Raw genomic sequence first — 24101 nt, forward strand, 5'->3', positions numbered from 1 at the left:
CTACCCCAAGTCCTCAGCTCCAGCATTTATCTTATCAGAGTGTAATTTCCCACATCCATCTCTGTTCGTCCCAGTGGAAGACACTAAGTCAGGAGCAAGCCCCAGGTATTAGAAGGATTGAAAACAAATCTTGACTTTTCTTCTAACAAACTGTGATACTGGTCAAGGGCTTACCCTCTCTAAGCCTTAGTTCCTCACCTGTAAAATGGAGATATTAACAACTACTTAAAAATTTGAGGATTAAATGAAGTTATGACTCTAAAGTATCTGCAGAAGCCCTGGTACTTAATCAGTGGTTAGCGCATGGTAGCTAATCTTATTATAGGTGCCTTTGCCATGCTTTTATCATGTGTACAACAACTTATTCCTGCAAGCCCCATTGTAAGTCCTCAACTTCAACGCATTTTATTTCTAACTTGGAACCAGGAGGTTTGGCCGCTATTATCCTTGCCCAGGTGGCCATGACTGTAATCTTTGCTCCGGAGGTTTTCTGATCCCAGCACAAGTCATGAATCTGCATCCTTTGAACAAAACTTGCTGCAATGATAGCCAGAGTTGCTGCAATGAGCAGAGTTTCCTGCTCATCAGAGTAGTCTGTGCTTTCTGGAAAATTATAATCTAGGAGATAAAAAAGGATTAGAATTAGAAAGAAAGAAGTGGGAAAGCCCAGCTGGAATGATCTTGGAGGGAGTGAGTGGCATTTAAACTTGGTTCTCACATGGCTGAATTGACAGAACTGTACAACCAGATTCAGGGAGTAATATCAGCAAAGACAGTAAAGCCGTAAATACTCAAAACATGTCTGAATGGTAGGAGGGACCACGTGTTTTGTTGAGAAGCAGTCTTTGGAACAGTCTCTAATCCTTAACTGAAAACCCTTGGGTCAGATGTATTTTTGCAATTCAGAAATTTTCAGATTTTAAAAAAAGGATGCAGTTCACATACTCTATATAAAACACACCTGTAGCCCCTGGGAAGCAACTAGTAACCAAATACAGTAGTATTTCTACATCTAACGTGCAAATATTTGCACAAAGTGATATACATAAAGGACATAAATAGCCCCATGTCAGATCTGACCTTCAGATCAACTTTGGTCACCAAATATGTTATGAAAAATAGTGCTTATAAATTTTAGATTTCTGTACTGTTGAGGCTGCAGAGGGAGATTCAGCCTGAAAGTTGGGTTAAGAGCATATTATAAGAGATACAAATGCCTGGCAGGGGAGTCAGCTTGCATCATAGGCTGGTGGGACAGCCTTACAGATCACTTCACACATCCAATTTTTGGTAATTTTTAATGTCTTTTTTGAAAATATAATTGTTGTTTGTACTATGTCTTATTACATCAGTTTTTCTTTTAGCTTTTACTTTAATGTGTTAATCTGTCAATCGAATCCCTCTTCTTATTCTTCTCTGACATGCAACAGAACTATTTTGAACTGAAATTTAACTATAATTCTTTCTATTACTACTTTTAATTTCCATAGAGTAAAACTGATTCCTTTTGATGTACAATTCTATGTGTGTTAGAATGTGTAGAGTGTCACATAATCACGACCACAATGAAGATACAGAACTGTTCTATCACCTTGCAACTTCCTCGTGTAGTAGTTTTTAATTACACATCATTAGGAACACGTGAAAGGTCCACCATCTACCTCCTTGAATCCCTCTGCAAGGTAGGAAAACCGTGGCTGTGGATTGCATCTAGAATCAATGTGTTGTTGGCCAAGATGCATAAGACCTCTGTCCCTTTATTGTAATGGGTCCCATTTCCTGAAGGATGCAGCTCAAAAGGGCATTCATTTTCCAAATGTTTATTGTTGCAGTTGCTTAGTCACTGAGTCCTGTCTTTTGCGGCCCCGTGGATTGGAGGCTACCAGGCTTCTCTGTCTTCTGTTCCAGGCAAGACTGCCGGAGGAGTTTGCCACTTTCTATCCAGGGCCTCTTCCTGACCCAGGGATCAAACCCACGTCTCCTGCATTGGTGGGTGGATTCTTTACCACTGAGCTACCAATGAACTGATTTTTTTCAAAAAGTTGCTTAAAGTATTCCCCACTGCATTTTTGAAATACAAATGCAATTCTATTCAGGTGCAACCTCTCATGTGAGTCCTCTAGCTCTCAGATTTTTAGCACACACCTTCCCCCATCAGATCTCTATATTCATGTATTGTTTAGCTTCAGATACAGAATCCCATGGACAGAGGAGCTTAGTGGGCTCCAGTCCATAGGATCGCAAAGAGTGGGACACGACTGAAGCGACTTAGCACACACGCACGCACAGCCTCTACAAGTTGCTTAGATTTGACCCACACTATCTAAAAAACTGCCACATGCCTTTAGGGTAAATGGATGCTTAATCTACACCTTCAGCTGTCAGATAAGTGGTATCTGTATTGTAGCTCCAAAATTGATGTGTGATTGTCCTGTGGGTCTGTAGGCAGAAGAAAAAAACTCAGACATGAAAATACTGAGCTACTTGATGCTATGCTTTAGTAGCTCAAGGCTCCCAACTGCATAGAAATCAAATGAAGATTCTTCTTTGTATACCCCTCAACTCACTGTGTTCTAGTGCCTGGCATGTCAGTTCCAAAACTATTCTTTGCCAGACTGCTCTGTCTTCACGGCTCTTTTCTTTCATCCTAGATACCGCACATCTTAAGAAATGGCTTAAATATAAACTTTAGAAGTAAAGGTGCCCAGCTCAACCTTGTGGAGTTTGAGGAAATAACAGAAACAAACCAAGTCAAAATACAACATAGAACCTCCAGTCAAAAAAAAAAAAAAGTGTGAGAATTTGGGAAGATTAAACACATTTCTCCTTTTTAGAAATATGTTCAAGCTTCAGAGTATTCTTTTTTTCTTTTCTGATGTAGTTAAAAATAACTCAAGAAAGAAAACATTCAGTGAATTTTTGAATTTCTGTAGGAAGGTATGTGAAGGAGTCCTTTCAAGGAAGGACAGCTGAAAGGGAGACACGGATTGAATGAACTTATCTCCTGGTAAGTTGACAAGGCTTTATTCCCCTTAAGCAGGACAAAATGACACTAGAACTGTATGTTCTCTACCAGTAGAGTTCTTGTTATAGATTTTATATAAACAAAAACCCCACATATTTTATAGGCTGTGAAATTATCCTGTTTTACTTCTACAAGGCAACTGGGAGAGGAGTTTACAGGTGGAGAGGATATCATAAATGAATACTGGACTGGAAACATCACAATTAATTCAATAATTGTTTTTTATGAAGTGCTTGCAGAAATGACTGCTAGATGAAATGAGCCCCAGTAGTGCAGTAGAGTTAGCAATGTCATCTCTAAGAGGGGGAAGAATGTAAATCTTATAACAGTTTACAGATGTTTTTATTGAAGACCTGTAATCCAAAAGTTCTGACAAAAACGTGGCCACCCTGGAATTGTACAATGGCGGTTTCTGCCAGGCAACAGCTTCCTACAAGTGGCAAATCCCCATTAATCCCTTTGGAATTCATTGTAATGACACTAATCATGTCGAACTCATTGGGTATTAATATAAATGTTTTATGTAATGCCATAGGAATCCAGAACAAAACTCCTCAAGTAGCCTGCATCTATCCTCCTGAACAACTGAACAACAAAAATTGGGTTACAGCCTAAGTACCCAGTTATTATGCATAAATGTTACTCATTATAACTTCTCTGATTGAATATAACTCATTTACACCAGTGGAGGGGCACAGGTATGCAAGAAATGATTAGCAATTTACTGCTTTTCGGGAAGAGCTAATGGACTCAAGAAAACAAAGTAATTCCATACTAGTTCTAAGTCAAGTCTTTTTATATTCTGCCCTCTTTTCTAAGGCACCAAGAATAATATTTCTGGCAATGATGAATAAGCAGCAAATGTTCTTTCAGTGAAAATCCTTGGAGTGTGAAACAAGAGAGATGCCTTGTTTCTCCAGTGATCAAACTTACTACGGCTCCTAGTTCTGTGTTAGTGACTAAGTGTGACCTCCTTTCAGGGCTACAGCCCATTCCTAGCGGTCCCCTTATAGTTTGAAAAAACAACAACAACAAACTGTTTCTCTCCATCGGGGTACCCTGAACTTCCCAAGCATAGTGAAAGTATTTAGGGCCACTTAGGAGAAAAGTGTTCAAGAAATGGAACTGCAGCCACAGAGAGAAATTTGGAAAAAAAGAGGCAACTTTCACATAAATGTGTCTAGAAGGAGCATTATCTCAGAAAAGCCATCATCAGCTGCTTCTCTTTTGAGATGGCTTGATTTTAAACATTGCATCTATGTCATCTTTGCATAGCTATTACAATTAACAGTGACATTATCCCAGTGACCCTCTGTGGGAAAAACTAATCACATGCTCACTATGCTCCATTATGGAATATTAAGTTGATGATGTCATCCTGTTAAAGAGAATTCTATGAACTATTTTATGTAACAAATAAGTGTTGACTAAAGTGAGTGATCTGCTCACCACCTATCTTGACCAATGCACAGCTCAAATTTATGGATTCGTCCTCTATCTTAGCAAGAAGTAGAGACATGTTACATAAAGCTCCAACAGGAATTCTGGAGTCACGGCGTGAGTCACAGTCAAAGTATGAGTCCCAGAAGACAGGCCAGAAACTCTCTATTAGATTGATAAAATGAATGGAAATCTCTGGGTGGACACATTTGCACTGCACCCACAATATTATTCTTGGTTTGCTAAGAAGAAAGCAATTTATTCTGTCACTTTCTGGGGACTTAGAGCTAATTGGCCTTTCATAGTTATGTGATTCTGCAAATGAGCATAAAAGTGAAAGCTGACAAAAATTCAAACAGGAAATCTGAATCTGCCTATTTTCATAAGTATCTTATAATGGTTTGTAGAAAGGGACGAGATTTTGATTAGAATAGCAAATTTCTTCATGCAAAGGGAAGTGCTCCAAATTACCCATCACTGTAACAAACAGAAAGATTGCTCTTCATTCAGCCTCCTGGGTGAAAAAAAAAGGATGTTCTATCCTGAATCCCACCTCCACCCGCCTCCTCCAGACCATCCATTGTGGCCCATCAGCATTGTCATCAGTGGGCGTTCCTCGGAGCATATGACCTGTCAGAGCTCACCAGCTCTTCGTGGCTCTCCCCACCCCAACCCACTAGGAAGGACATGCATAATACATCACATCTTAGAGACAACGAGACAGTTGTCTACAAATGCAGCAGCAGGAGAAAAGAAAGAAGAAGAAAAACAACGGAAACCGCCACGCAAATGTAATAGAAAAGAACCTGGAAAAGAGGAAGCTCAACACTAAAAAAAGAGATCTCAAAGCCTGAAAAGAATGCTATGGAATTTTCAGTGCTGGCACAGAGGGCAAAACGCACACCGTTGAAGGGAAAATGAAGAGACGCAAACCAAGGCAAACCCAAAGCACCATTTTTCAGGCATTAAAATCTACAAAATGAATTTGCTGAGGCCAACAGATCGGGGTCTTGAATGAAACTGAGTCCAGCCTAGGCCAGACAGAAGCTAGCTTGTCTTTCAGATTTTGGGGGTTGGAGTAAACTTCTCCTTCCTTTCTCTTTCTTTCCTTTTCCTCTTTTGTAATGACCAAGCTCCCTCTCCATGGCCACTGTGTGAGAAAATCTACAGGAAAGCCTGCGCTCCAAGCAGACCCATTTGGGATGTACACGATGTGGTTATGCATTTTGTAGAACGGGGTGGGCACTGGGTAAAACTGACATTTCCAGAAAAGCAGCTCTTCTGCTTTTCTGACTGCCGGTCGGTTTTGCCATATTGAGGCACTAAAGCTCCTTTTTTTTTTTTTTAACCTCCCTGAGCTTGAGCTTTCAAAGTTATTTTCCACTCTGATGATTACAGACAACTCGACAGACAAAGAAAAGGGAGATTTAAAACAGGCAGTCACTACTAATATGTACTTTGCTCTTTCTGACCAGGAAAAAGAAGCCCGGGTGTCATATTGCCATTTCTTAATCATCAATGTCAAAAAAAAAAACCTTTTTCTGGAAATGCAGACATAAAAATGCACTTATGTGGAAGAGATCAGGGGAGAAAAAGTGACAAATCTTGCTCACAAACAGTGCCCTGGGTTCCTACAGGAAAATGGGGATTAGAACAAAAGAGAATGATGGTGAGTGTGAGATTGAATTTGTAATAAGAATAATATAAAAATAAGGTGAGAAATGTGTTTAGAATAAGTTTGCTGCTGCAGACTGTACTCTGGGAATTGATTATACAGTCAATACTTTCCTTTGCAGACCTTCAGCCTGTCAGCTCCTCTGTGTTCTAAGAAATCTACTGCGTTGGATTCCATCCTCATATTTTAAATTTCTGGTCTGCTGGTTCTCTTTCATTCATTCTACTTTACATCAAGCTTGTCATATTCAAACATCTAAAACTTTCAAAAAACGACATTAAAATGTATCCTATCTTATTTCAGAATATTGTGAGGGGTAGTTGACAGACGCAAGGTGAAGTGCCACCAGGATCAGATTTCAGTAGTGAAAGGAAAATAATAAGGTAATTCTAGATTCATCCATAGTGAACTAGTTCCAATGGTCATCTTTCCTCAAATCATGTCATATACGTTTTAGATGTGATTAAAGACACAGTGTTTTAAGTGTGACTTTACATATACTAATGGCTACAACTTATTGAGTGCCCACTTTGTGATAAACAGAATGCTGTGTGTTTTATAGGAATAGTTTCTGCTGTTTAATGTCTTCTGCAGAGTCTTTATGTCTCTCGTTCACTTTCACAAAGGGAAACAAGGTTCATGGAAATTGCATCTGAACTGAGGCCACCCCCATAGTGATTGGTGTCTGGCACTGAAACCGAAGATTCTCTGGATGCTAAATTGATATTTTTCTCTTTCCTCATGTCATCTTCTCCCAGTTCGCTTCCAAGGAACAAATTATTCTGCAGGGTAAGGGACAGTTAATGGATTTATTCCTTGTAGACTAAACCACAGAAGGTTTCAATAACTGGCCTGTGATGTCCCGTAAATGAGTCAGCAAAGAACCAGACAGCAGGACAGAAGTGCTGGATCACGGTCTAAAAACAACCATAAAAGTTTTCTCAAAAACTCACCACACTGGCTTGAGACATGTAGGGGAACATGAAGTCAGCTAACTGCCAATGAGGAACTTAAATTCTCACAGGTAAAACTAGCCTAACACAAATATTAAAAAAAAAAAAAAAGCCTAGATACAGTAACACCTAAAATAGCTGGCCTGATGAGAGAATAAGAGGATTCATACGTTTATAAACTAACACGTCTTTAAGCACCAAAAATGATGGCTTCTTATTTGATGTTTCATGACATTCTAAGCTCTATTACACACTTCCCTGGCTTCATCAACATAGCTTACTGCACACCATTTCTCCTTTCCCTGACGACTGGGGATCCTCACTCTGTGTATCAGTCCCTGTTCTGAGCTGTGGAAGCACAGTGCTTCCAGGAGCTACTGAGTCCTGGCAAGACATCTGCCTGGGCACCAGTTGACCTTGGTTTTAGGACTTCTAAGGTTCTTTTCCCCACACACCCTTCCTCCCCGTCAGATATCCGCCCACCTGTTACTCTCATGGTGACTTTACTAATCCCTATCTGCTGTTTCCAGGTGCTACATGCAAAACCTGTCATGGCCACATCTCTAGCTTATTTGTTCAGCTTTATCTCCTAGGTTATTCTTCTCCTCGCATGAGTCTTATTCTCTATAATTATATCACAGGAATTCGGAAGTCTATTTAGGTTCTAAGCACAAATATATGCTCTTTCACACTTCCACCGCTCTGCGTTGAATCCTTTTCCTTCACTTGTCCGCTTAAAAAACAACAATCCTTGTCATTCTTTGAACCTAACCTAGAAATAAGAATATCCAGAGAGATTTACTGATCCCATTTCTTGAGTCCAGAATAGAAATCATCAGACTTGTTTCTGGGCCACCCCAGCACTGGGTGAATTTCTCTGTATATTACCTGGAGCAGAAGGTAATTTTTTTGTTTATAAATTTGTTCTCTCTACTAAACTAGAAACTGTTTATCCACTTTTGCCTTTATGGTGTCCTATAGAACAGGTATTCAATAAACGCCTGCACACTTAAGAAAAGTGTCTTGGTTTTACACACACATGTCCAGACTCTCCTCTGCTACCAAGCAAGTATAAGATTTGCCTTAGCACTGCTAGTCAAACTTTGGCATGAAGAATGCATGGCTATTTCTAATTAATCGTGTGCTACAGAAAACAAATGCATTACAATGGACTTTCAGTATAAGGAGACGTTCCACAAGCATCTTCCTGAAACAGGGAAGGTTTCAGGGAAGAAGTGGAGCTTGAACCAGGCCCTCTCACCTGATGGGCACAGACATTTGCTGCAGCGCTGGTAGGGAATGACTTATTTACGGGGCTTACGTAAAGTGAATCCCTCTGTACCTCTGTAAAGATGTTATATTGCCTTGTTGGTCTATTAAAAATAAAGTGTCTACCATAACGGTAAAGCTTCTTTGACTTTAGCTGAGTCCCTTGGATTTACTGAGCGGCAGGAACAGGGCCAGCAAGGTGGCTCAGAGATGAGCTTGAAGCAGAGGAAGAAATAAAATCAGCCACAGTGGGGGCTTCCTCGGTGGTCCAACGGTTAAGAATCCACCTTCCGGTGCAGGGGACTTGGGCTGGATCCCTGGTTGGGGAACTGAGAGCCCACATGCCGTGGGGCAGCTAAGCCTCTGAGCCACAACTACTGAGCCTGGAGCCCTCGGAGAGAGAGGCCCGCATAGCTCAACGAAGGATCATGCATGCCACAACTGTAAGACCCAATGCAGCCATAAATAAATGAGTAGCTAATTAAATAAATATTTTTTAAAAAATCAGCTGTGGAGAACAAATGTTGGGGTCATTTGCAAAAGCTGGGATCTTCTGCCCTTGATGTCCAATGGGGAGGAGAGGAAAGCTGATTCTTTTTCTCCAAGCAGCTCTCACAGCTCCGGTGGTAAGTCTTGGGATGTGAGTCATTTTGTTCCTTAAAAATGGCCAGTCAATAAAATCAGACTGGATTCCCTGACCTTGGCCTCAACATCTGGCCACACTTTCAACTTCTAGACAATGCGTATCTCTTGTGCTGTGCTGTGCTAAGCTGCTTTGAGTCGTGTCTGACTCTTTGCAATCCCAAGGACTGTAGCCCGCCAGACTCCTCTGTCCACGGGATTTCCCAGGCAAGAACACTGGAATGGGTTGCCAAGCCGTCCTCCAAGGGAACTTCCCCACCCAGGGATAAAATCCTCATCTCTTATGTCTCCTGCACTGGGAGACAGGTTCTTTGCGACTAGCGCCACCTGGGAAGCCATGTATATCTCTTACTAAACTGTATTATCTTTCTAGAAGTTGAAAACTTCCAATTACTTTTCTCAGTAAATTTTTCCTTGACCCCAGATTTCACAGGATTACAAAATTAACCAATGCACATTATCATCTAGGCAAAATCAATACAATATTGTAAGGTAAAATAAATAAATTAATTTTTAAAAAAAGAAATATAGGAGGAAGAAATAGAAAGGTTTTGTTTCCTTTATCTAACCTTGACTCCAGCTTTCATCTTGATGCAATTTTCTGTTATGCTATGCAGCATTTGGAGAAACATTTCATGATACAGAAACCTCAAAAAAATTTTATGAAGTGAAAAGCAGTTCATCAAAAAGGACAGTCAGAGTCCACGGCAGCAGGTTATAAATGAATTCCCATCAGTAAGGGCACAAACATAGAAACCACTTATGTAAAACACAAACCAAGAGCAGGAGACCTTGGAATTGCATGTTATAATACTCAGAGCGATTTGCTTTATGTGTGTGTGCCAACGTGTCATACAAAATGAAGCCACAAACCACACTTCTAAGTGATCCATTTCATAAAGCCATTCTATTTAGGACCATAATGCCTCTTTCCTTTAATCTTTTCATAAGATGACTTCCTTAGTATTAAAAGCAGGACCTGATCTAACATTTTGTTTACTTTCTCCCATTTTAGTGATACATTAGCACTGTGTTACCAACTTGCTTTCATTTGGAACCAACTGCAAAATGTTTTTATTTTAAGCCTCTCACCTTCACATTTCTTTTCTACATTTTCTTCTTTGCTTTTCCAAGGGAACACCTCTCCACGCCTTCCTGATCAAGACAGACAACCTAATGGCTGAGTGGGCTTTAATTTCTAGCTCCTGGCATTCAAACCTGATTTGCATTGTCATATGGAATTATTTGGTATTCAGTATAAAACACTATTTCTTTCTCTCCTTTTCCCCTTCCTTTTCTAGACAACCAACCACTGGGAAATTATTGTCAAAGTCTCAAAGTGATTTCTCAGTGATTGCTCGTTAGTGCAACACAATTCCTATCTCGGTTCTGGTTGCTCTCTAACCCCCTTCTGTTCTGGGGACCAGGGCTCCCCTGGCGCCTCCAGCGGGCACGGCAGACACGCTCCAAACTCACATGCCTCTCCACTCCTCAGCGGGCACTCAGCGGGCATCTCGGGGAGCAACTCGAGGGGTGAGGGGGCAGGGGTGAAAAGACAAGAGTAAAGCAGGAAGGCTGTGAATGTGAAAAGGAGAAGTAAGATGATTCTTCACAGAGTTCAAGGAAGAGTTTTTCATCACCTGAAAAAGCCTGCAATGTTGGAAGACAGAGCGAAGCAAATGGAACGCTGGCTTTCAGGACACCCCCAGTGCAGACAGAGATGGACTTAAGTAAACAGCTGTTGTTCAAGGCCAGCAGTTAAGGGCTGGACATATGAAATGGGCTAAAATGAGTCCTATGGGGACGCAGGCTACAGGCGATTTGTCCTGGGGGCGGCGGCGCAAAACGGTAGGGGACGTCAGCGCTGGTCCCATCTCGATAGGTGGAAGATGTGATGGAGGGAAGGAGAAAAGTGAGCAGATCGTAAAAAGAGAGAAGAAAAGGATCTGGGGGTGAGAAGAGAAACGGGACTGCAACGAAGGGAACAAAATGGCAAGAAACAGGACCAGGTTTAATTTCCAGAGAATTAACCTGGGAAACACGTCTAACTGACGAGGACTTTCTTTTAAGTGCCAAAGGCATAAACTAATCTATTTAATTAGAAAAATATGCGTGTATTGCACTCTGAGTAATTTCCCAGAGGACGACTTGTTTCTTTTACAGTTAAAAGTTTTGTTTAAAGCCTCCCACCCCCCATTCTCCTTTCTCTGCCTTGGAGCCCACACCTCTTGGGCAGGTACTTGCTCCTACGCAATTATCGTCAACGGGGATGTGGGTATGACCCTGCTTAGATCTCACTTTTGTTTTTTTGGGTACTGAAATAGAAACACATTAACCTAGATATACCTGAGCCCTCCAGCAGGTACTTTATAATCAGAAAGAAAAAAAAAAAAACTCAAAAGGCAGTTTCTTCAATGACTCACCAAATTTTCACAATGGCAAATAATTCAACAGGGTAATTCAATAGATCTTAGTATCTTAAATGGTAGTGAAAATACTCAAATCAGAACATCCCTAGTCAATTCACAATCCCCTTCCAATAAGTGAGTAGTCTAAGAATATTTTCTCTGATAGCAGTAAGGCAAAGTACTTAGTCTTTCTTGTACCTGTAATAAGAGGAAAATAGATTCTGAAGGTGGCCTGCAAACTGAGTCAAGATAAGCTCCTATTTTAAAAAAATGCTACAGGCAAGACTGCAAATAGAAAGTTGAATATTTTATCACAATTTTGCTCTTGAGGAAGGGAGTTTGATCACATTAATTGAACAAATACAATCATTTATTCAAAGAAGATTCAAATGCTCTAAATATGCTTCTTGTGTTTTTCTGTGAAAAAAAAATCAAAGGGGCAAATATTCATTTCTAATCCATTTCTGCCTAGTTTTATACTTCTAGCTCTTTCTACATTTACATATATGGTATAGCCTCAGATAATAAATAGCAAATGGAATGTGATCAATTCAAAATAAACACACTTACCTAAGAATGAAACCAAAGCAGGACAAAGATGTAATGGATGGGAAGGAAAAGAAAGTATGGGTATGCTGCTGAAACCCTGCAAATACCAACACTTAGTAGTTGAGAAACGCATTTTTAGAATCTTTGTGGTTCCTAAACAAAGTTAATAAAAATTTCAAAAGCAGCACAAGTTTTATTTTCCTTTCCTTTAATTCTAAAAACAGAAATGGGTAATTTTGGGACGCAGGGTGGAGTGACCTATAACCTGCTCTTGAGCCTAGTGAACTTTATTATCTGGAGATGCTGAGTCCGAAGTCAAATCCATAACATTATTAAAAACTGTGACCAAAGATTCATTCCAGGTAGGTTTCCTCACATGCAAGTGACCGGAGCTTGAACCTGTGTTTTGGTGGCTAAAGGCAAAGTATCTCATTATAAATAAAGTATGGAGTTTAAATGTCAAGGAAAGCTTTCTTAATATCTATTTTTGCACTGAATATTAAATACACTTCAGCTTACTTTTATGAACCCCTATGACTTATGGTTTCAGAAACATGTGTATGTAATTGTTCTGTTTTTATAGGTTCTTTGAATGCATGCCCCATGATTCTTTACACATTCTGTATGCCTATGTGTAAGTAACCCAAAAACTCAATGAATGTATTTCTAAAGGTTAACAAAGGCGTGATGAAAGCTTTATCTTGATCTGTCTTTACTATTATTTACTGCTTCATGCAAACCATAAAACTGTTTTTGTAACGAACAACTAGATCTGCTAAAATGATCTTACCCTAGGAATTAGACAAACACAACTTGCAAGTTATTTTGATATCAAATCAACTCCGGTTTGAAATGGTTTCCCCAATTACTAACAGGCATGCTTTGCTCACATAAAAGGATTGATATCCCACAAATGTGCTGCCGTGCGTTTTTTCTTGGAAAACTCAAAATAGGATCTGTCAGGTATATCCGCTAGCGTAACAAACATGTCACCCAGATTTGCATTGGGAATTAAAACATTCTGTAGCCTGACAAAAGGCTGTGTGTTTTTAGCAGCCGTGACGAGAAGAAGGCATTGCAGTACTTACATGTTGTGAGTTAAAAGTCCCTCCACCAGTCAGCCTGAGAAAGCGATAGAATCCCATGACGGAGCATCCCTGAGTGGTGTGCCACGCTGCCAAGAGCGGTGGCTGCATCCCCACCCCAGCCATCATCATCCGGCAAGTCTAATTCTATCTCCTGCAGACCCGACATTGTCTTCTATTCTTGTATTTACACACCACTTATATTGGAACCAGGAATGTAAGAAAATGCATGTGTAGATGGTCAGAAATGTCATTGATATTAAAAGTCCAACCCACGTTTTCTCTAATGTCAAACGTGAAACAGTGGTATAGCTTATAGGACAATACCATACATTTTATCTCTATTATTGTAATAAAAAGAAGAGTGTTGCTAGTTTAAATGAGAAGCAGGGCTAAGAGTTTCTCCATTTATATAGTATATTCTTTATGCGCTGACTTAAATAATTTCACATTACTAGTCCATTTTTTAGTGTCCAAAGAATGCCCAGCAAATAGCTCTAACAATATTTCATACACTTCAAAAAGGACCTGCACCTATTTGAATCATAGATAAGTAACAATCGAAAGGAAATCTCTTCTGCATAAAAGAGCAGAAATACTGTAATTCACAGTTTTGTTTAAAATGCCACAGGCTTCCCTTGTTTTTCAAGTCATTAATGGAAAACAGGTGTCAACTTATTAGCAGTTTCATAAAGGCAGTCTTTTAGAAATATTTCTTATCACTTAACTCTCTGTGTAATTCGGTCATGTCATTAGTTCCACAAGTAAGACTTTTCTGTAGAAAAAAATGTGAGACAAACCAAATAAAGTGCTCATCACCAAGGGATAGACTTTAACTTGTTCAAATGAAGAACAGATTACCCAGCAAATGTTCTAATAACTTTACATTTTAAAACACAGTGTCCATTAAAGTTATTTATTAAAAGGGTTCCTTTATTGAGTAAGCATTAACTGACATGCTAGATTCAACTCTGAAACATGAAATACAGTTTTTGCCTAAATATTTCTACACCAGCATGATAAAGATCAATGAACCACATTCATCATAAAGAAATATTAGTACTTATATTCTTCCATTTTTATAAGACAAAAAAAAATACAAATCATGAATTAACATAGGCTACCATTCCCAAACTATAATTTAACACCTTTTGGGCCATCTTATTATATGAGACTACTGTTTTCATTTATTCCTTAATAATGCCTATTGCTACATTTAACAGTGCTTACTGATGTGTTTAATAGTGTATATTTATATGCTAAGAATATAAGTACATCCTTAAATATCAGAAGCCAGACATATATTCACATTCTATACCAAAAAGCAAAAATGAATGAATGCACTCTTCATGCCAGACACTTACCTTCATGTATTTAATCTTCACCTTCAAGTGTGAGGGCTGAAGTTCTTTATCCCACTTCCAGATGAGTAAAATGAGACCAGAGTAATTAAGTAGTATATCCAAGTCATACACCTAAGACTGTTAGAGAATTTGAAAATAGTTCTGAGTGACACAAAATGATACCGCCAATGCTTGCTCTCAATGCTATAACTAATTCTTCACTAGCTTTCTCCAAAATATTGATATACGGAATGTGAAAGGTGGCTGTACAGACTAACATTCTTTGGTGTTCCTTGAATTTTTTTTTCTTCTATACCCATCTTATTTAATATTCAAAAACTAAACATCTACCCGTAGACCTGTGAGCCCTCCCCAAGACACGGGTGGCTCAGTGCTGCCCCCTTGTGGGGGGCGGGGTGAAGTGGCGAGGCTCAGTCGTGTCCGCCTCTTCGCCACCCCATGGACTGGAGCCTGCTACGGTCCTCCCGTGGGAGTTTCCAGGCGAGAGTGCTGGGGCGGGGTACCACTTATAGGAAGGGATACAAACACACCGGCGCGCCATCTTGCCTGAGGGAGTTCCATTTTGTCATTCGCCTTCCCAGAGAGGACGCTTTTTTGCAACCCACATTCAGTTACCATTTGTCACGGCCATCACCCCAAATGCCACCAGGATATGTTTTATTATTTTCTGTAACAGGATTTAGGAATTTAGCAATTCATTAAACAGCTTCTTTTCTTTCTCATTTTCATTTATTCTTCCAGACAGAACAGACATAGGAGAGAGGCGACGGTGGAGTCAGTTGCTAGACTAGGGTCTGGAGAGAAGTGGTTTTCACTGAACTTAATTCAACACTCATTTACTGATGGGAGTTACCGAGCTGATGGGTCTCCGAAAGAGGAGCATTCTCAGGATCTTTATGGAAAAGACAGGTGATTGGAAAGATGCCTAAGGAACGGTCCTTCCAGAAGAGAGGATACACTGAGGGGTGTTAAGAGAAGCGGTGCCCAGTCTTGGGAGAGCATCCTTTCTTTTATCATTCTTTGGTACAGAGGAGACATCCCGCGTGTGGCAAGGAAGTTGGGAAAGAAGTTTGTGCAGCTGAAGAAAGAGCTAAAAGTGGAGTGGTGTACTAACTCCTCTTACCTTTCACTTCCGTAATGATTTTTTAAATTATTAAAATACTGGTATTTAGCATACACATTTAGTTTCCAATAATACAAATAGAAAACTGCTCACAAAAAGCATCTCTGACCTTTTAAAAATTTCACCTAAATCCTCTCACAGATAAATAGTAAATAGTTGTACTGGTTTAATACAGCCTCAGTCTGAACTTTTCTTTCTAGCTCTGTGAAATGGCAACTCACTCCAGGATTCTTGCCTGGAGAATTCCACGGACAGAGGAGCCTGGCAGGCTACAGTCTGTAGGGTCACAAAGAGTCGGACACGACTTGGCTGCTAAACCACAACTGTGAACTTGTTACAGTCATTTGCCTTCTGGGAGGTGTTTTTTTTTAATATTTTATATAGAAATCATTCTGAGAATAGGATTCTGTAAGGATTAAATGAGTTAAGGTATGTAAAATCCTTATTTGGCACAGGGGATGGCATTTTAGGAGTTATTAATAATTGATAGATGTGAGTTGCTGTTTTGGTTTATTGGCTGGTTGTTTGCTTGCTGTCTGACAAACATATGTCCAAAATGCCTGCAAGGAATCTGACTATTCAATATTTTTAAGTTAAGTGGACAAATTAGCTTAATTCCCAGGTTTTTTTCCTCAAGTGAACCTTCTTTACATGGCAGTCGTATTTTCAGTAAATGCAGCAGAAAGCTGCCATCTAAAAGCACTGAGAGCTGATGAATGGAACCAAGAAGTATGTTTTCCTAACGTTAGTACACACTGGCTCTTGCTTAACACTGATCTCTTCAGTTTCAAACTTTAAGAGGCCTCAAAGGCTGTCACATTAGACCATTACTATGTACTAATCATAGACTTCATTCTTGAGAAAGCCCTGCTAAGAAAGAGAAATCACTGGGATTTTTATAAAATCATCACAACAAATTTCTTTCTGCCCTCTTCCTTCCCCAGTGAAAATGAGAAAACAATATTATGATGAAAAGAAAAGAGGCTGGATTCGTAGATAGACATGCTCTGAAGAACAAAAGACAGCTAACAGTGAAAGATAATTCAAATAGTGGGATTTGATGTTCTTTTTCAGCTGTCCTATTAAATACTTTTTTTTTCTTTTTTCACATTTCAATTGCACCGAATATGAAAAGCCCGAATACAAAAGAAACAATAAAATGCTTGTTAATCTAATAACAGAATGCCAAGAACAGAAAACCTATCTTACCACAAAGTGTAATTGAGATTGCCTGCAACACAGACAGTTTGTGATCAAAACCTTGGGGGGAAAAAAAAGCCATCAATAGAAATGATGTTTCCACTGTGAGCTCATGGTCACAGCAAGGCTACAAGACCAGGGACACAGGGACATAAAGCCCTATTAATTGTACCTCCCAGGGGTCACCAAACATCTCTGTTTGCCTGTAAGAGTCCTGATTTATGCCTTTTATCCAGTGTAATTATTAATAGAGTTCCTTTAGCTCCAAAAGTGTCCCAGTTTGGACAATAAATTATATAGCTATTGCTTTTTGCTTCCTTTTCCTTTCCCCAAAAAAAAAAAAGAAAAGAAAAATATCCAAAGCAAAACACCTAAGGGGCAAGCTATTTTAACTCTTCAGGTTATACGAGAGCCAAGAAAAGAGATATCTGTTGCTTAAGCTCAGCTATTCATTTGACTACTTTTCATTTTCTTGATGAAAATAGGACTTCCCTAGTGGCTAAAATGGTAAAGAATCTGCCTGCAATGCAAGAAACCTGGGTTCAATCCTTGGGTCAGGAAAATCCCCTGGAGAAGGAATTGGCAACCCACTCCAGTATTCTTGCCTGGACAATTCCATGGTCAGAGAAGGCTGGCAGGCATCAATTCATGGGATCGCAAAGTGTTTGACACACCTGAGCGACCAACTTTCTTTTTTTTCACTTTCCTTTTCTTAAAGCAGGGAAGATTTCTAGTCTGAATTAACTTTGATGTGGTCCCACTCATCCATGAAATATTTGGGGGCAGAACTAACCCTATCTTTTTCCACCACCTTCTCTCTCTCTTATGAATTTCTGCCTAACTCTGAGCTACAATGTTGAGTTCACATATTAAATCCTGCTTGAAATTTTAAGGAATTATACCTCACGTGAGCACTCCGTAATATAATTGCTGTGTGATTTTTTTTTAACAACAAAAAAAATCAGATGTTCAAGCTAGGTTATATAGCAGCCAAGAATAGTAGTTCATATCAGCCTCAAGAAAGGCCGAGCACCTTAGTGCGAGAGCCCTTTAATCAAAAAGCAATCTTCAGGGATGAGTTAGTAGTACTTTGCCTCTGGCACTAACCAGATCCCCTAGTTTCATTGTATATTTCCACAGGAGTCTAACGATGACATACATTAGATCTTCTCACAGGTGCAGTAGAAAAAGCATTGCCTTCCAAGGGTCACATGGCCCTTCTAAAAACAAGCGGGTGAAGGTCAACAGCAATAAGAGCATCCAAACCAACAATGAATTCTGCAGCTAAAGTCTTGATGAAGAAGGGGAGAGATTCCCCCTTTCATAGGAACGTTCATGGCAAACTCAGGATGTGCAATTGTGAAGAAGAGCAACAGGAAACAGTTTGGTTTTTTCATGGGAGGGATTAGGGGTGCAAATCTTTGTTTAAAAATTAAAAACTTACCCTTTTAGTTAGGAGGATATCCCTGATCTTTATCCAGAAAAGCTTCAAAACTGTAAGGAAAAAAAAAATAAAATTCATTTGAGGGCAAAATATTCTGGTATTGTAAAGATTTACATTGATCCAGTGGGTTTTATCTGTAGGTCTAGATCTATAAAGGCATAAGCCTCATTTCATAGGAATGTGGTTCTTCATCATTTGCACAAAGAAGGCATGGATTGCATCTAATTGAGTTATTTTATTTATTCATATTTTATTTATTTTCACATAGGCATGAAAAGAATGCACACACATATACAGAAACAAATATCATAAATTTTCACTTTTCAGATATATATCCGTATGTAAACGCAGAAGCACCCTCACACACATCAAGTTTTCTAGCACATGTGGAAGACACAGTAACTCTCCTCCCCACATTACGGTCTCATGGCCACTCCCCAAACAGGGGGTCGTCCCAGAAACAGGACAGCAGGTGATATCTTAGATTTGCTGTGCCTCTGAAACAGCTGCCTCTTCCTCGGGTTCTGCAAGTAGCCTCAAGTCAAACAGGTAAGAACATGTCATGAATCAGGGTGGAAAGCTATAAATATGCCATATTTGTGTTTTTCTGTTGGTTTTGTGTTTTGTTTTGTTCTGAACCTTCACTGCTTTGGGGGAAGTAATTAAGTGCTTTGGCATAAAAGATCTCATGCTGGGTGACAGGCTACATGGGAAAGAGAAATTAGACAAAAGGTACTGAGTACTAACCACAGATGACTTTATAGACCATTCTGTGTGAATGTCAATGGAACTCAGAAGCAGAATTTGCAGATCGTCAGCAAGGACTCCCCCAAGTATAATCAGGAATTGACCATATAATTTGCCACTTGTGAACTCTTTACCTGCCGCTATGATTTCTTAGCTGAGTGGGGAAAAATGGCATAGTGATGAAAAACTCCATATTATCAATGGCAGAAAGTCCCAACTATAAAAGGCATTTACTATCTTACCAAAATTTATCAACATTGAATTAATTTGGCAGATTCTTGATGATTTTGCCCAGTGATGAAGTACACGTCCTATAGCACTGTACATATTATTGTAAGATGCTTCAAAGCTTTTGAGGAATGAGAGGAGGGCAAAAAAACAAATAAATATAACTGCACATTGTTTAAATAATGGTTGTATAAAGAAAAATCATACTGGAAATAACTGAAGAATAAAAAATAACTTGAAGTACAGCAAAAATATATAGGCTGTCATGCTAGGCTTTGCACCAGAAGATGAAAAGTGTGTTTGGATGTATTTCTTTAATAGTGAATTATTCACTTAGGAGAAAGTGAAGCCGATAAGAAACAATAATTGTTTTATACAATATTAATTCGTTTACAATGACTTTCCCCCATATACCCAGGCTAATGAGGGTAATCAAAGAAGGAGCTGCTGAAAACAGAATAATGGTTTTGAAATTACAAAACCCTGCCTTCCAATTTAGATATGGAGTTCTTTAAAGGGTTTTTTTCTTTAATTTCAAATTATAATCCATAAGAAAGATTTTTTTGGTCTATCAGAAGTCATGTTTCCTAAGGCAGGCTGCATCTACATATTATCAAAGTGGCTAAAAATAAGTTTAAAAAACATGGTCATAATGGATTTTTAAAAAACAGTCACTTTACCCACATTATATTTACCACACTACAATTCCTAGGTGTGCTGGGCATTAGGAAACCCCAAGTAAACCACCTCCATGGTTATTAAGATACTATGCTAAAGAAAAATACTTCCCAACAGGAGGTACTAGTAAGATAGCCAGTAGCATAAAAAAAGAATCAACATGAAAGATACTAAAAAGACAGCAGCTGTGTCCAATCCGGATGCTCCTGTTTAGCAGCTAAAACATTGCTGAGCTACAATGATCTGTACATTGAAAGTCCAAGGGTTTACGCTGGTGACAGAGAGAATTCAAAACTTTATTCAGTGCAATTTGACAAACACCTATTGTGCATCTAAAGCATGTCTAGTTATATTCAGAGGAGTCTAAAGAGAAATCAGTTCTAAAATAAGAGGACTCACCCAAACCAGGAGTTCTAGATAATTGGAAACAGAAATCATCACGTTCAAAAGTGTGTAAATAAATGTTTTAGGGGGAAGAAAAGCAATAATGAATATTTAATGGCAGGCCACTTTTGGCACTGATTTAAACACCTTATTAATAAATACTAGAATTTTCTAGATACCAGACTATTTTGAAATTTCACCTAAGACCAAGACCGCTTTAGCAAAAAAATAAAAAATAAAACCTGTCAAGGGATAGTAGCACAACTGCTATTATCAGACAAAGGTTCATTGACTGAATCAGTGACTTAAACAAAACCTTTTAACTTGCCTCAGAAAATATCTCTACTTACATGAGAACATAGTTCATCTAATTCCATATCTGTAACAGCCATGATCTCTTGGGTTTCTCAGTGGAGAAAGTGGGATCCAGGGTGAGAACACAGAGGAAAAGTTTGGGAAAAACCCAACACTGCATCTTCCCTGAACCTGGCTTGCCATTTTTTTTTTTAAATCAAAATTATTACCCCTTTGTCCAAGTTTGTAAGCAGAGGGAAGAGATCCTGCAGGATGTTATTAATAGTAAGAGTGGTATCAGTATAGATACAAGAAGGTCCATGAAAGGGTCAGCTCTGACCAGCGGGGTTTCCCTGACAGCCCACAGCCTGTGGTGTGACGCATTTCTCTGGCTTATGAGAGAGACAGTTGCCTTAATCTTAGGAGAATTGTCTCTAGGTAAATATTTATTCTAGATTTGGAAAGCAATTAAGCATCACCACATTCTCATGAACTTGTCTTCTCCTTTTAAAAATAAACGTTCTCCCATGAGGCTGCAGGAAAGCCCCATCAGATGGACTTTGGTTCCCTCACAGAGCGCTAGCCAGATATATGACCCATGTTGTATGTTTCATCGTATCATGTTAAATTACTGGGCAGAATCACATCAGACATGAAGTCTGTGTCTCTGTCTCACTAGGAATGATAATAATTACCCATCCGCGCACAATGATAGATCACTGGATCCAAGAAGGAGGGTAGGCCTGCCTGACTGCAGGAGGCATTCAGCTTTGCTGAATGCTTTGCTGTTCAGAAACTAAATAACGTGCTATCTCACTTAAGTTCTTGGGCGAGAGGAACATCAGCCGAATGAGAAACGCTTGACCCAGAATCTCACATCTGGGAGACAGGGACAGCAGAGAGCTTGTGGGTGTGGAGGCGGGGCTCCCAACAAAGACTGTGCAAATAACAGCAATTCATCAAAGACAGTGGCTTCTCTTCCACAGCTTAGTTTCTTTAAACACACTCACACAGGGAGCTAATGGCAGCCTTAGTGCAATTTCGTCAAATACAAAGATAACAGGGCACCACTGAAAAATCTTCTGACTTAGCCAGACTGAAACTTGCTGCCAACTGGAGCTGCTTCCTGCACACCCTCACCTTCAGTAAAGGGGCAATAATGTTAAAATTGCACTGGGCAGTTATAAAATTTTACTCAAATGCACTCTGCAAGAAAAGAAAAAACACGCTTGGAAATATGAAGACTTCGACCAATGTTTGAGTTAATACATTTATGCCACTACCTCATTCTAGATAGATTTTCCTGTAGATTTTAAGGCAGTGAAATCGGTGTATATAACATGCTTGTCACTTGGCAGACAAAAGACCTGGACAGTGGACTGCATTTTTCATGTTTTATGTTTCATGTTTCATCCAGGTGTTTTGGCACTTTGGAGCCAGAATAATTTTTTTATTCCCGATGTGTCTCATTTCTGTTAGGACTGCCAGAATTCTGGCTGATGACAATAAGTCACATTAGCTCTTATCTTTTTCGGTTCAATTAATGTATCTATTGAAAAATCAAAGAGCAATTATGAATTTCTCTTCCAGTGAATTCTGCCCATGTATGAGGTGATGGTAATGATGGTGTGGGGGTGGTGACAGAGTATAACTTCAGAGTAGCTATTCTGCAAATAATGAAGGCATGGATCAAGCATGGTAGAAAAAAAGCAATGAATCAACTACAGATGAAACGAAGGACTTGGTAAAAAATATAAAAACCTCAGGAGGAAAGAGAACAGATTTGACTCTCTGTTCAACGACAAATATGCATATAAAGTAACTGCCCTTCACCCTAGAAGGCTAAGCTGCTAAAATGACGGTTTCCGTGGCTAAAAGCCCCAGGCGCACAAATGAAAACGGTGCCTTGGTGGGCGGCCTCAGTTGCTATTTACATTCTGCCGTCGCCTGGGGCCCGCCTCCCCTCCTCCTAGGGTGCATGCCACGGTTGCTCCCAGGGCAAAGCCAGAAGCCAGGTCATCTGTTGCTGGCTGTTTCCCAGCCCACGGTAGCGGTTCCACTCGGCCTCTGGAATGCTCTGTTCTGGGAATTCTTAGAGTTTCCTATCTGCCTCCTTCCAAGCTTTGCATTGTTTCCCATTTTCAGCACAAAGTAGGAACTCAATGTGTATTTTCTGAACTGTTTAGTGAACGAATGAGTGAAAACGTTATACTAACATTAAATATGACTCAGCAGTTGTATTATAGCTAGCATGATATCTGAATGAGCCGATCTCAAAGCAAGGTTATCCTCTCCTTCACTTCAGTGGTACTATTTAACATACCTTACTACCTAAAAACAATGCAATGCATATAAAATTTAACAGAAATTAGACTTTTAGCAACGTTACAGAGCTTCCCAGGTGGCTCAGTGGAAAAGAATTCTCCTGCCACTTCAGGAGATGCGGGTTTGATCCCTGGGAGGGAAAGATCCCCTGGAGGAGGAAATGGCAACCCACTCCAGTGTTCTTGCCTGGGAAATCCCATGGACGGAGGAGTCTAGTAGGCTGCAGTCCCCTGGATCGCAAAGTGGCGGGCACAAGTGAGCAACTGAACATACCCGCAATGTTATCTCTTTGTCATTCTCTCCTTTGATGATCTAACACTGTCTTAAGGTATGTCAGGAGGGTTATAAAGCTCATTCAGTTCTCAGCAAAAGAAGAAACCAGGGAGCAAAGCAGCCAATGGCCTTGGCCAAAGCTTGTGCGAGACACAGTTGAGTTTCACAGAATTTTCCTGATAACGACCGCATCATTTTGAACTAAGGACACTTTGATCTCTTTACATCTAAATCAAACCGCATTTCTATCTTTTCCTGGTCCTCAAGCATTTTTAAAGATATTGAGAAATGTCTTCAACAACAGCAGTGATAACTGTATTTCTGACCTGATCTTGACTTTAAGGGAAGATAATTTAAATGTTTCCATTAAAAATGGTAATAGCGTGTGATTTGTTTTGCGAGTGTGTGCGTGTGTGTGTGTGTGTGTGTGTGTGTGTGTGTGTGTGTGTACGCACACGCTCAGTCGCGTACAACTTTGTGAGCCCATGGACCGTAACCTTCCAGGCTCCTCTGGTCATGGGATTTTCCAGGCAAAATACTGAAGTGGGTTGCCATTTCCTCCCCCGGCTTTTTTGTCATATACTTTCTTAAAATGATTTTGATGGAGAAATGATAGAGACGGCATGATTATGAAAGGGACTTTAGATTCTAGGATCAAATAGGTTTGTAGATGGAATTCAGACGAAAAATATGTCACCCTCCCTCATCTTGCCAAGGTCCAACAAATTCTGAATGTCCAGATATGTGGAGCCCATCCTTACAGACACGTTAGGTCTCCCTGTGTTTTCTGAGACCTGGAATCCTTTAAAAATCAACACTAATGGGAATGTCGTGAATACATGATTTGATCTTTCAGCTCAGCCAAATGGCTTACGAGGCAAGTAACTGCTATGCAGACCTTTGCAGCAGAACCTGGTGAGAACTGTCATTTTAGTCTATTATAGAGGAGCAGGACTCACCCTGCCACTCACAAGCGAAAATAAGAAAGTTGGCAT

At 39.7% G+C, this 24101-nt stretch overlaps 1 long non-coding RNA gene across 3 annotated transcripts in view; it reads right to left on the reverse strand.

The window, feature by feature from the left end:
• Positions 1-379: 379 nt before the first annotated feature.
• The window catches only part of LOC110121695 (uncharacterized), a 78496-nt gene continuing 54774 nt past the window's right edge, over positions 380-24101 (reverse strand). For all 3 annotated transcript variants that reach the window (XR_011481921.1, XR_011481920.1, XR_002309031.2), the window contains 4 exons: positions 18178-18227; positions 14411-14527; positions 13050-13243; positions 380-618 (listed from right to left, as the gene is read on the reverse strand). This is a non-coding gene — a long non-coding RNA (uncharacterized lncRNA). The remainder of the gene's footprint in view (positions 619-13049; positions 13244-14410; positions 14528-18177; positions 18228-24101) is intronic.

The sequence above is a fragment of the Odocoileus virginianus genome, chromosome 19, assembly GCF_023699985.2.
Source record: "Odocoileus virginianus isolate 20LAN1187 ecotype Illinois chromosome 19, Ovbor_1.2, whole genome shotgun sequence".
Classification (NCBI taxonomy): domain Eukaryota; kingdom Metazoa; phylum Chordata; class Mammalia; order Artiodactyla; family Cervidae; genus Odocoileus; species Odocoileus virginianus.